This window comes from Sander lucioperca, chromosome 11 (assembly GCF_008315115.2).
Source record: "Sander lucioperca isolate FBNREF2018 chromosome 11, SLUC_FBN_1.2, whole genome shotgun sequence".
In the NCBI taxonomy this organism is placed as follows: Eukaryota; Metazoa; Chordata; class Actinopteri; order Perciformes; family Percidae; genus Sander; species Sander lucioperca.
Genome location: NC_050183.1, coordinates 37,586,627 through 37,597,454, shown reverse-complemented (window position 1 = coordinate 37,597,454; position 10,828 = coordinate 37,586,627).

Genomic DNA, 10,828 nt, shown 5'->3' with positions numbered 1-10,828 from the left:
CCTACTTTATACATAATCTCTATTGTTGAATATCTATAAGCTATTTTCATCTATATATTTACCTACTTGCCAGAAGCCTTGCCTGTGGGCAGTCTTGGCAATTTAGTTTATGAAATAATTTAATTAAAAACAGAGTCAGAATTTCGAAGCAGGAAACCTGAAGAACAGAGCTTGATAGACATTATTTCTGCTAAATGATGATTTGATGAAATTATTGGTAGGAGCAAAGTTGGTCATCATACCCTTTGCTTTATTGTCATTGCTTCTCCCTGCCATCACACTGTAAGCAAAAAAGGAAAGTCGCTATCCAAAGAATTCTTTGAAAATTAACCTCAGTTTGCTTGACTACATGAAATTCAAGCGCCATTTATTTCTGCATTACGGAGGCAAGGCAAATGTTTGTCCATGTACAAGGACATGCATGCTATCATGGTTAAAACAGAGTAAAGTGATTCAGAGATTAAAATAAGAGAACACAGTGTCTGTCTTTCAGTGACTGTCTAGGTATTTGAACTCCACAGACGTTCAGAACAACAGCAATTTGTTTGCAAATCAGGCAGCGGGTCACACTCATCAATTTTCCTCGCCTCCATTCCCATCGAGGTAAGAATATGTTAACAATGTCTTTGAATTGCTAAAGAAATTGGTGATCCAGTCCTCTTGCAGTAAGTGGGTCCTTTCATACAAGCAGCCTTAAGGAAAAAAATGCACTCTCACTTTAGCACTATTTTAAACACAGCTATTTGCAAAGTTGGGTCCATTTGTTTTTTTATGCCGTATTTTTTATTTTTTATTCATTTGATTAAATTGTGTAGTTTAGACAATGTGGCTCCTGTGAAACTAGTCTGTACACTGGATTTGAAAAGCAGATCTTTTTCAGACTATTTGAAGCTACTCACTATACCAACAACTGAAGGCTTATTTCAAGACTTGCTTTAGTGTTTAACAGTCACCAAGGCAGAAATCCATTGTGCAGGCAGCAGAGATAACGTCTTCATTGATAATAGTCTCAATAGACTGTTGCAGGCTGAGGGAAAGTGGGCACAAAAACAAAGTGAGTACAAAAACACTTATTTTGAGATGAAGTGCAGTGAAAGCTGGGATGCACTGAATGTTACAAGCTGATGATTTCTAACTGTGGAGGAGGATGAAAACCTTTCATCATTTCAACATTTTACCATATTTTTGCATCAATAATAACGATGTTTTCCTGCATGGCTTACTAACATATCTTTTAACCCCAATAACCATCATCGTTATGTGATAAACAGTATTTTATAGGCTTCGTATTTGTATGCAGTCTGCTCTCTTTTGAAGCTGAGCTTTCACAGTGAAAGCTCTGCAACAAAAGAGCCATTCAGCTCAATTCCATTTGACTTGGCCTCTGATTTCACTCCAGTGATTTTACTGGCCACATTTGGATGGAAGCCGTGTGTTACTGGTAACACACTGTATTTTACCTGCTAGTCAAAGATCTAAAAATCCTTCATAATGAAATCAAATTAAAAACTGAAGAAATGCCAATAAGTGTTGTGAGGAATTTTAAACCTTCCAGATCCTTGTGATGTGAAGTGATAGCAGCGTCCAAATCTCCCCTCTTAGCTCAGTAAACAAACTGCAGGAGGACGTTTTCCACATTCCTCACTGCCTCATTTTTCACATTTTGTACCCCAAAGCGACGTATGAGAACTGAAGGGAGAGAACACATCTCATTACACAACAAAGATCAGGGTTGAATCAACACATCTCAAACACAGTCAGACACACACTGTAAAGAAGTTGCTCTTTGTGTGTGTAGTTTGAAAATCTAGGTGTAGGTTTTGATTAGTTGTCTTGCGTTTGATTGTTTGTTAAATTAGCTTTCACTGTTTTCCTCATAAGCTCAGTCATGTTTCTTTTTGGCACTGCATCTCTCGTCTATGATTACAAATATGTTCTTCTGGTCAACATAATTTCAGTGTGTACAAGAAAGCAGGTCTCAAACATTATCATGACCAGAGGGTTCAATTTTCTCCCATGCAGCCAGGCAGCCAACACCATCCTTGACAGGCTAAATAACAATTCTATAAGACACTTACCAAACACTTTATATAAATAGAAAATACCTACCTCTAATACTAGGCTGTACATGAAGAGAAATAACATTTGTTTTCATGTGAGGCACTCAGGGAAATGAAATGATTGGCTTCTCTTCAGATAATAGAACTTGTTAACACCAGGGTAAATTAAAGGAGTCAATGTTGATTCTGGCCATCGTAGCGCTATCTCCTTGATTCCTTTCTGTAATGACTCCATTTGCATTTAAAGTAAAGAATCATTCTTGAACTGCGGGAAATAAGGGGTTGTGAGAAATAATGGCATGTAGAGTGCCTGCTAGAGGTTGACTCACTGGAAATGTAGTGCTGCTGTTGATAAGTGGTAGTGTCCCTGGACACCCTGACAGTCGTTGATTATGGGTTCCTACTAACAAGGTATCAGTCCAACATGGCAGCACTCTGACGTTATCAGTTAAGACATTTCTCTTTACCGACATGCAGCTCACCACAACAGTTATCTGACAACCAAAACAATTCATCTCAGGATCAACTCTTCTACCAGAACACTGAAGACATTTGTCTTTATTTAATTAGCATTAACCAAGATTCCATTAAAACAAAAAGAAGGGCACTTCTTTATTGTATGGATTGTGCTACTTTACAGTATGTCACATAAATGAATCAGAAATACTGCAATATGCTTTAATAGGCTATTTCAATTAGCTATCTTTGCATTTCCAAGTGCACAAAATGAAACTAAATAAATTCCAGTAATGCAATACAAAACTATACTGTACATTCACTATACATACTTTTATTGAGGTGGGATGGGATTTATTTTGAACTCTGTGTAATTACTTCTAAATCCCTTTGACTGGTATTTATCCTCCTCCAGCAGGGCACTTGCTTTGTCTTTTATTGCTAACTCTTTACTATAATTAATCAGGAAGAATCCTGCAGTGGACAAGTGTTCTGGCAGCATCTGGGCCAAATTTAAATTATTAACAAGCTATTAACATTCACAACGGCAAACTTGATGTCTTGTTAGAAAGTGATTATTTATTAATGGATAAGAATGGTATTATTACGCTCAATGGTGTTTTAAGCTCCCAACGTCTCCTTCCAGGCAGCGCTGCGACCGTTGACTTCAAGGCACCTAACCCTAACCCTAACCATAACCATAACCATAACCATTGCCTAAACCTAGTGCCTTCCAGGCAATCTGACTGGAAGGAGACGTTGGGGGCTTAAAACACAGATAAACTATTATTACCAAATACAAAGGAAACACCAATCGAAGGAAGTTTTCGAAACCTGGCAACCTAAAAGTTGTTCTTTTTAACGGATTTTGACTTATCAATGAAACATGAGTAAATTATTTATTAACCATTTATAAAGCCATTAGTTACACCTTATAAACCCTTTACAAAAGGTGCCTTACAGTAAAGCTTATGACATTCTGAACATGGAGGCTTTGTATTATTCCTTACTTTGAGTTTATTATTTATGCAGATACTTAAAGAGTACAATAACACTGTGGATTACAGAAGTCATAGATGTCACTTTCTACAAAAAGGGTAGAACCACCAGCTGACCAGAGACAACACTTCGGATCTATGCACAACCAATTTCATGTCAAGTGACACTGGGGTGTAAAATAAAAAGTCTTCTCCTGTTCTACTGTGATGTCAGAGCTATCCATTCACTATACAGTTCCAACTTTGAAGGATTGCTTTTTATTGCATTGTAATAACTATAAAATAACTGTGTTACAGAGGAGGGATACAATAATGCTAAGTCTAGACGCTATTAAACAAAAACACGGTTTTACCAGAGATTTAAAAAAAAAAAAAAATGAAAGAGAATACAAATAAAATAAGTAAAAAAAATCTATAAACTATGCTTTCATTTTGCTATAGGGAAAATTTCAGATAACCTTTAATCTTCCTCTGTTGTTCCATGCATTTGCATTTTTGAACACAGCCCAACACAATAGATGAGATCATTACATTTTGTCATTACTAACCTTACAAACACAGAACAAAATTACGTTCTGTTTGTTGTTGTCTGTGAATCTAAATTATTTCTCTGATCAGTCATGCAGTCTTGCTGCCTGCTTTATCGCTTTTCTTTCTTTCATACTTTCGTTCTTTTTCATCTTTCATCCTTTATATCATGCTGCTTTACTGTAATCTTGTGAAATCTCATTTGCAAGGGAAAGTAATTTCCCACGTCTTCATATAGTCCTGGTCAGACAAAGGGGGGGAAGGAGGCAAGGGATATTTCTCTGCCATGCTGGTCGGTTACATTTCTGTCTTTTTGTGTTTTACAGAATACTGACTGTTGTCAGAAGGTGGAGGATGTGTTGAGAATGTTTACATTCTTAAACTTATGGGATGCTTTAATTCAAAGCATAACGCCAAACAAAGAGATTTAACAAGGATGAGAGCTCCCGCTGGATTTACAGAGTTGACTTGCTGTAATAAAATGCAAAACAGTTGCTCATTAAACTTTTTTAGACCTCTGTTGCTAGTACTAATCAGCATACAAAAACAGTTCACACAACTCTCTCTAGACAGATATACACTCACCGGCCACTTTATTAGGCACACCTTGCTGGGGCTGGAAACATTCCTCAGAGATTTTATTGACATGATAGCATTGATAATCGGTTAATCATTACTGTAAGGCTAAAATGCCAAAGATTCTAAAATGTGCTGAATATTTGCTTGTCTGCTTCAATGATACTATATATTTGCGTTTTAGACTCTTGGTCAAACAAAACCACCAATTTGAAAATGTTAATTTTGGGCATTTTACCTTGTTCTGATTTTATATGTATAAAATGATTAATCAAGAAAATAATCAACAGATCAATTGATTACTTGTTTATGAATCAATCCCTCACATTTAGATGTTGATATAATTATATAGAAATCCGACTGCTCAATGAAACACTGCAAACAGAATCAGCCCCCGGCTAGAGTGAGTAATGTGAAACATCATACAGTGACTGACATTTCTGTAAAAGAACACCCCCCCTGTTCTTGTAATCTCAGTCCACATCAAAATCCTTTTGCCTTTTGAGGTGACCTTGTTTTATCCCTCTAGCCAGTGAGCTTGGGATCTCTCCAGTTAAAATGCATTGCACAGCATAGTTGGTTGATCTGGTTTCTCTCAGTGACTGAAGATAAAACAGAGCGCTCTCTGGGTGCCTCTCAGTGCTCTGTGAGGTCTCTCTTAAGGCAAGGACAAACTGAGTTGACTCATATGTGCCCACTGAAAACCAGTAAGCTGTATTTTTAATCCACCTGAAATGTTTTAGTTTGAGTGTGTGTGCATGTGGTTTTTTTTTTACTATAATTTTTTTCCTGTAGGGAATGCTGATGTATCCAGATATGCTTTATATTGTCTTTCGCCAACAGAAAGGAACAGTAAGGTTTTTTTAAGCTTTTTCTTTTGACACTATAACATCTGTCCCACTACTTAGCTAGCTAGATAGATAGATAGATATATATATAGATAGATAGATAGATAGATCAATTTGTGCTGCTGTGTCCCATGAGGGAAATTTGATTCACAGCAACAAAATGCCTGACCTACATGAAAGTGCTTTCAGTCTCTGGAGAAATCTGACTTGTGAAGTGTTCTCTATTTAAAAATCTCATGGAAAACCTCATGTAGGCTCCCGTCGTCTTTTGAAAGGTTACAAAATAAATGTTAGGGTGAAGGTTAGGAAGCTCAATTTAAACTGAGTCAGTATGAATTCCATAACTCTCTCCAATCCTCTTGTCTTTCAATTTTAAAGATCAGAAGCGTATGTCTCGTCTGGCAAAGTCGAGGATGATCAGTGGGAAAATGTGCTCATTATTTTAGTAATTCATATTCATGATTCTGGGGTTTGGGATTTTCTTACTGGCAGCATTTATACATTACATTACACCAATGTAATGTATATATATTGGTGGATTAGTTATTATCAGATTCATATCAAAACCAAAACAGCTTCTGTTATATATCTGGAAATGAACAACTTCCACAAGTCTCCACAATAAAAACATTATATACTTTATGACATAATTAACATAATCAACATCTGTGTCGGAATGATAGGATGTGTGATACATTTCAATATTCTGTCAACACCTCAGTTCATCATGCTGTAAATATACAATAGGGTTGAGAGTGGCGAGAACATATTGTACAGTTATTTATCTGTCAGTCAGTGTCTGTTTCCATTTCTTGAAAATCTGAAAGCACAAAACTACAATTGAGCCACTAGGTAGTCAACATCTTTGACAAAGAACACATGCATCTCAGGACTGAAGATAACCTTCAAATGTTCAGTCAACAGCGCTCACACCTTGAAAAGTGCTGTGTGTGTTTGTCTGTAAATCCAGTATTAAATTCGGACCTTGACCCTTAACATGTTCACTAGTAAATAACATTACTATTACTACTGATAGCAGAGGTACAGTTACAAAATCAGGCTGTTGCAGAACATACATTAATTTGACAATTTTTTATTTGTAATTAAAAATTAAATTTGACTTCTTTTCTTTAGGTGCACTTAATACAAGTATGCGTTTTTTTAGGCAGGTACAATAGTGATGTCTTCTGTGGGGTGTTAATTTTACATTTACTGCAGTTTCACAGAACCAAAAAGTTTTTTAAATTTAGCTGTGTTGAGTGAGATTTAATCCCAGTTCCTTAGTGTCTAGAAGATTCATATTTAGGGTCTTGAAATAGATCACAGCCCTGAGGAATATTTTAGAGGCAGGGTACTTTTCAAAGTTTTCAGCTCTGCACTATAAGCAGCAACTTTTATTTGCAGATGTAGAAAGAGCAGCCATATCATTATATCTCTGAGAGGTAGCAGTGACCCGTGGTGCATAATGATGATGATTATGATGATGTTGCAAAATTATGATGACAGTCATCATCGTTAACAAATGCAATGCCTTGGTAATTGTGAGCCCTTGTCCTCATTTTAAAGACATTTGAGCACTGTGATGACATGGTTATTGTAATATAAAAAAGAATAATTTATTCTTAAAAGGCTGCATGTTTTAAATGACAAGACTAAAGGCCAATTTATGCTTCTGCGTTAAATCGACGCTGTGAGTGTGTAGGTAAGTGGAGATTCAGACCCTACGCACTTCCCCATACTCAGTTCCGGGTTCTCCTTCTTTGTAAACAACATGAAATCAAGGAGAGGGTTAACTTTTCCTACTACAGATTTCTGTCAGAAAGCACAGGGGAGACACTTTGTTTCTCCCACTATGCCTCTAGAGTCACTACTCACTCCAAAGCTAATCACTGTCACTCTCTCACTCGCTCTACCATACAGACTCCCCATGCACACACACATGTCGGCCATGCTATTCTCTTAAAGAGATCAACGCACACACCAATGCGCAAGTATAAACCTTAGGCCTCTTACATAGGCTACGGTGAAAGCTCTGCGTGGAGCCTTCGCGGAAGCATAAATCTCTCTGTGAAGCTTTGCTTGAATGCTAACATCAGCATGCTAATATACTCACAATGGCAATGCTAACATATTTATGTTCACCTTGTTCATCCATGTTGTAGTTTGGAGTGTTATGCTACCATTTGCTACTTAGTGCTAAACACAAAGTACAGCTGAGGCTGATGGGAGTGTTTTGCAGGTATTTGGTCATAGACCAAAGTATTAGGCCAACTGAACATTTTACCTGATGATGGTGCTAGAGGAAATGTCAAAGGATCCCCAAAGTTATTACACTTCATCCTAAGGGTGTCATGGATTTCTGTACCAATTTGTTTTTGACTCTATCCAATAGTTGTTGAGATATTTCAATCTAGACCAAAGGGTTGGACCGACTTGCGACACTGCCATCCATAGAGTCATGCCGATAGCATAGCTAGAAATATATTAATCTAATTATATTCCTTCATCATCATAATAATAATAATGCATTTTATTTATGGGCACCTTTCTCGACACTTAAGGACACCTTACATGTACAAATAATAAAATATAAAAACAGATGAAAGCAAAGTAATCACTTTCATCAACTGTTAAATAGTGCACTGATACAAACAGCATTACAAAATTACAAGGTGTAAAAAATGAACATTCGTGTTTCACAGCTGACAACCACACCTCCACGCATATGAGGTTGATCTGTGCTTAATCCACCTGCCTTCTCAGCTTAGCCTGGTGTGTGTGATAATAATGGCCCCAGATATGGATGACAGAATCTGTCCCGTTCTGGCTTGGTGTATCTAAAGCTTTCTTTGTCATGACCTGTGTTTCATTACATGGCAAAGGGACAACAGATAAAGGTTGAAACACTGGCTGGTATTTTAGCTAATCTATGTTCTTTGTGGCTGGGCGAGATGATCAACAACAGGGAAAGGTCAGCAAGACCGCAGCAGCCGATGAGGCTGATTTCATACCTGGAGCTGTTGCAAGTAACCCGAAAAGACTTATGTGAAATGAGCGCAGGTCACTGGAATATTGCAAAGGAACAGGTCTGATCAGCATCAATTAAAAAACTTCAACTTGTTTTATCTCTACAGCAATGTTGGTCTATCTACCTACCACTTTGGTCCACACTAAAGTATCTATTAAAGACAACTATCACATGGATTGCTATTACATTAGACATTTATGGTCCCCAGAGGATGAAACCAACTGACTTTGGTGATCCCCTGACTTTTCCAGCTGCTCAAAGTTTTCACTTATTTTGCGAAACCTCTCAACATATGACAATTTGGGAACACCGTGAGGTATACTGTACATTTGTTGTTTTAAGTGAAATGTCCCAACAACTATTGGATGAAATGCCATACGATTTGGTACAGATGTTAATGTTCCTCTAAGTATGAATTATAATAACTTTGATGATTCTTTAACTTTTAATCTCACGTCATCACCAGGCCAACATTTTTAATTGTTCAATTCTTTGGTTCATGACCAAATACCTGCAAAATTAATGACAGTACCATCAGCCTCAGCTATACTTTCTGTTTAGTGCTTATTAGTATATGATAGCATGCTACAAAAGCTAAACCAAGATGACGATCATGGTAAAGATACACCTGGATAGCACCAGAGTGTTAGCATTGTCATTGTGAGCACGTTAGCATCATGGGTGTGGTTAGTTTGCTGACGTTAGCATCAATCTTAAAGCACCGCTGTGTCTCAGTACTGATTCACAGAGCTGCTAGCGTGGCTGAACAGTCTTAAAGACCATGTTGCAGGTTAACCACCACTGTTGATTAATGGGTACATAAAGCACTCAACATATGTATATCATTGTTAAAAATGTCTCCAAATAGTGTTAAAGGCCAGTTTTCGCCGTTTTAGTCGTTTAGTGGGTTTTTTAACGCAATTCGGTGATGACGTCACGTTGGGGAGACGTGCCTCAGCCTAGTACTAGAACTATGGTGACTGACTGGGATGAGGAAGAGGTGTTTTTACTGTCAGTGAATAGCACCGAGTGAAAGTCAATGTTTTCTTTATATATAGTGACAATGATCATGTCGTTAGTTCAGATAAGTACCAGTAAACTTATCTAGATCTAGAAATAGAAGGCATCATGCTAGCTATGGGCTAACTTGCCAGTCAGTCTCACCTGTGAAATCCCCCGACGTTGTAAACACATTTTCAATTAGATAGATCACGTTTTGATGGTAGCCTACTAGCTCCAGTAACAACATATTTGCCTAGTGTTTATTTATTACTTGGATGGGGATGCTGTTCGGCTTTTCACAAGTTTAGAAAGCTAGCTAGCTAACGCTACGCCGACGTTTTGCTAACGTTAGCGCAACAACGTTAGCCTAGATGGCTATATCTGCGTCCACGTTGTCAATATAAGACATGTGGCGTTAGTGCTCCTTTTGTACCATAACTGTATTGAATGAAATGGTAAGCTTCGCTCCTACGAGATGGGTGGATTTTTGTTAGCTACGTTACACACAAAGTTAACTGGCTATAGTTAGCCTGTGCTGGCGGAATTAGCTAACGTTGCGTAGCCAGCCAGCAGCTTCGGCAGTAGTTTCGGCTAGTGATGGGCGAATGAAGCCTTGTGAAGCCTCTGAAGCTTCTTCCTGATTGTATCGCAAAATGATCCGAAGCATCAAAGCATCAAAAACAACACAGTGACATCTGGTGGTCAGTCAGCAGAAATGACAGCGGCTATGAACTCGACACATTCGACCGAAACTACAACATGAACATAGGAGAGACAGAATGGACACATGCATATGGCATGAGATGACCGAACTTGAATTAAATGACATGAACACGACATGACTGAATTAAAAATATAAAGCCTATGTTTGAATATAACATAATATAATAATATAAATTACTGTGATCAGGATTTGAATGTAAGTATGTTTAATTAGGCTAAATATGGATTCAATAAACTGCAGCAACAATTCCATCTTCTATCGCTACGTAGAATTATGTACAGGTGTATGTAAGTAGGCTAATTTCCATTAAAAGGCTAATCAAATAAATTGCAAGCCACACTCATAAACCCTGCGATGTTCCAGTGAATTGTAATGGGCCGTTGGTAAGCACCCAGCGACATGAATCCATGAATACAGCCAACCCTTCCGGAGTTTCAGTGACGTTCGAAGCTTCGGACGTCATCAGTCACGTGCTTATTTCAATTCGATACAAGCTCCAACACTGCTTCGAACCAGTGTGCTTTGCGGGAGTGATACAAGCTTCGGTGCCTCTGTGTCAAACGTCCCATCACTAGTTTCGGCGAGCTAACCACGACAGCTAACACATC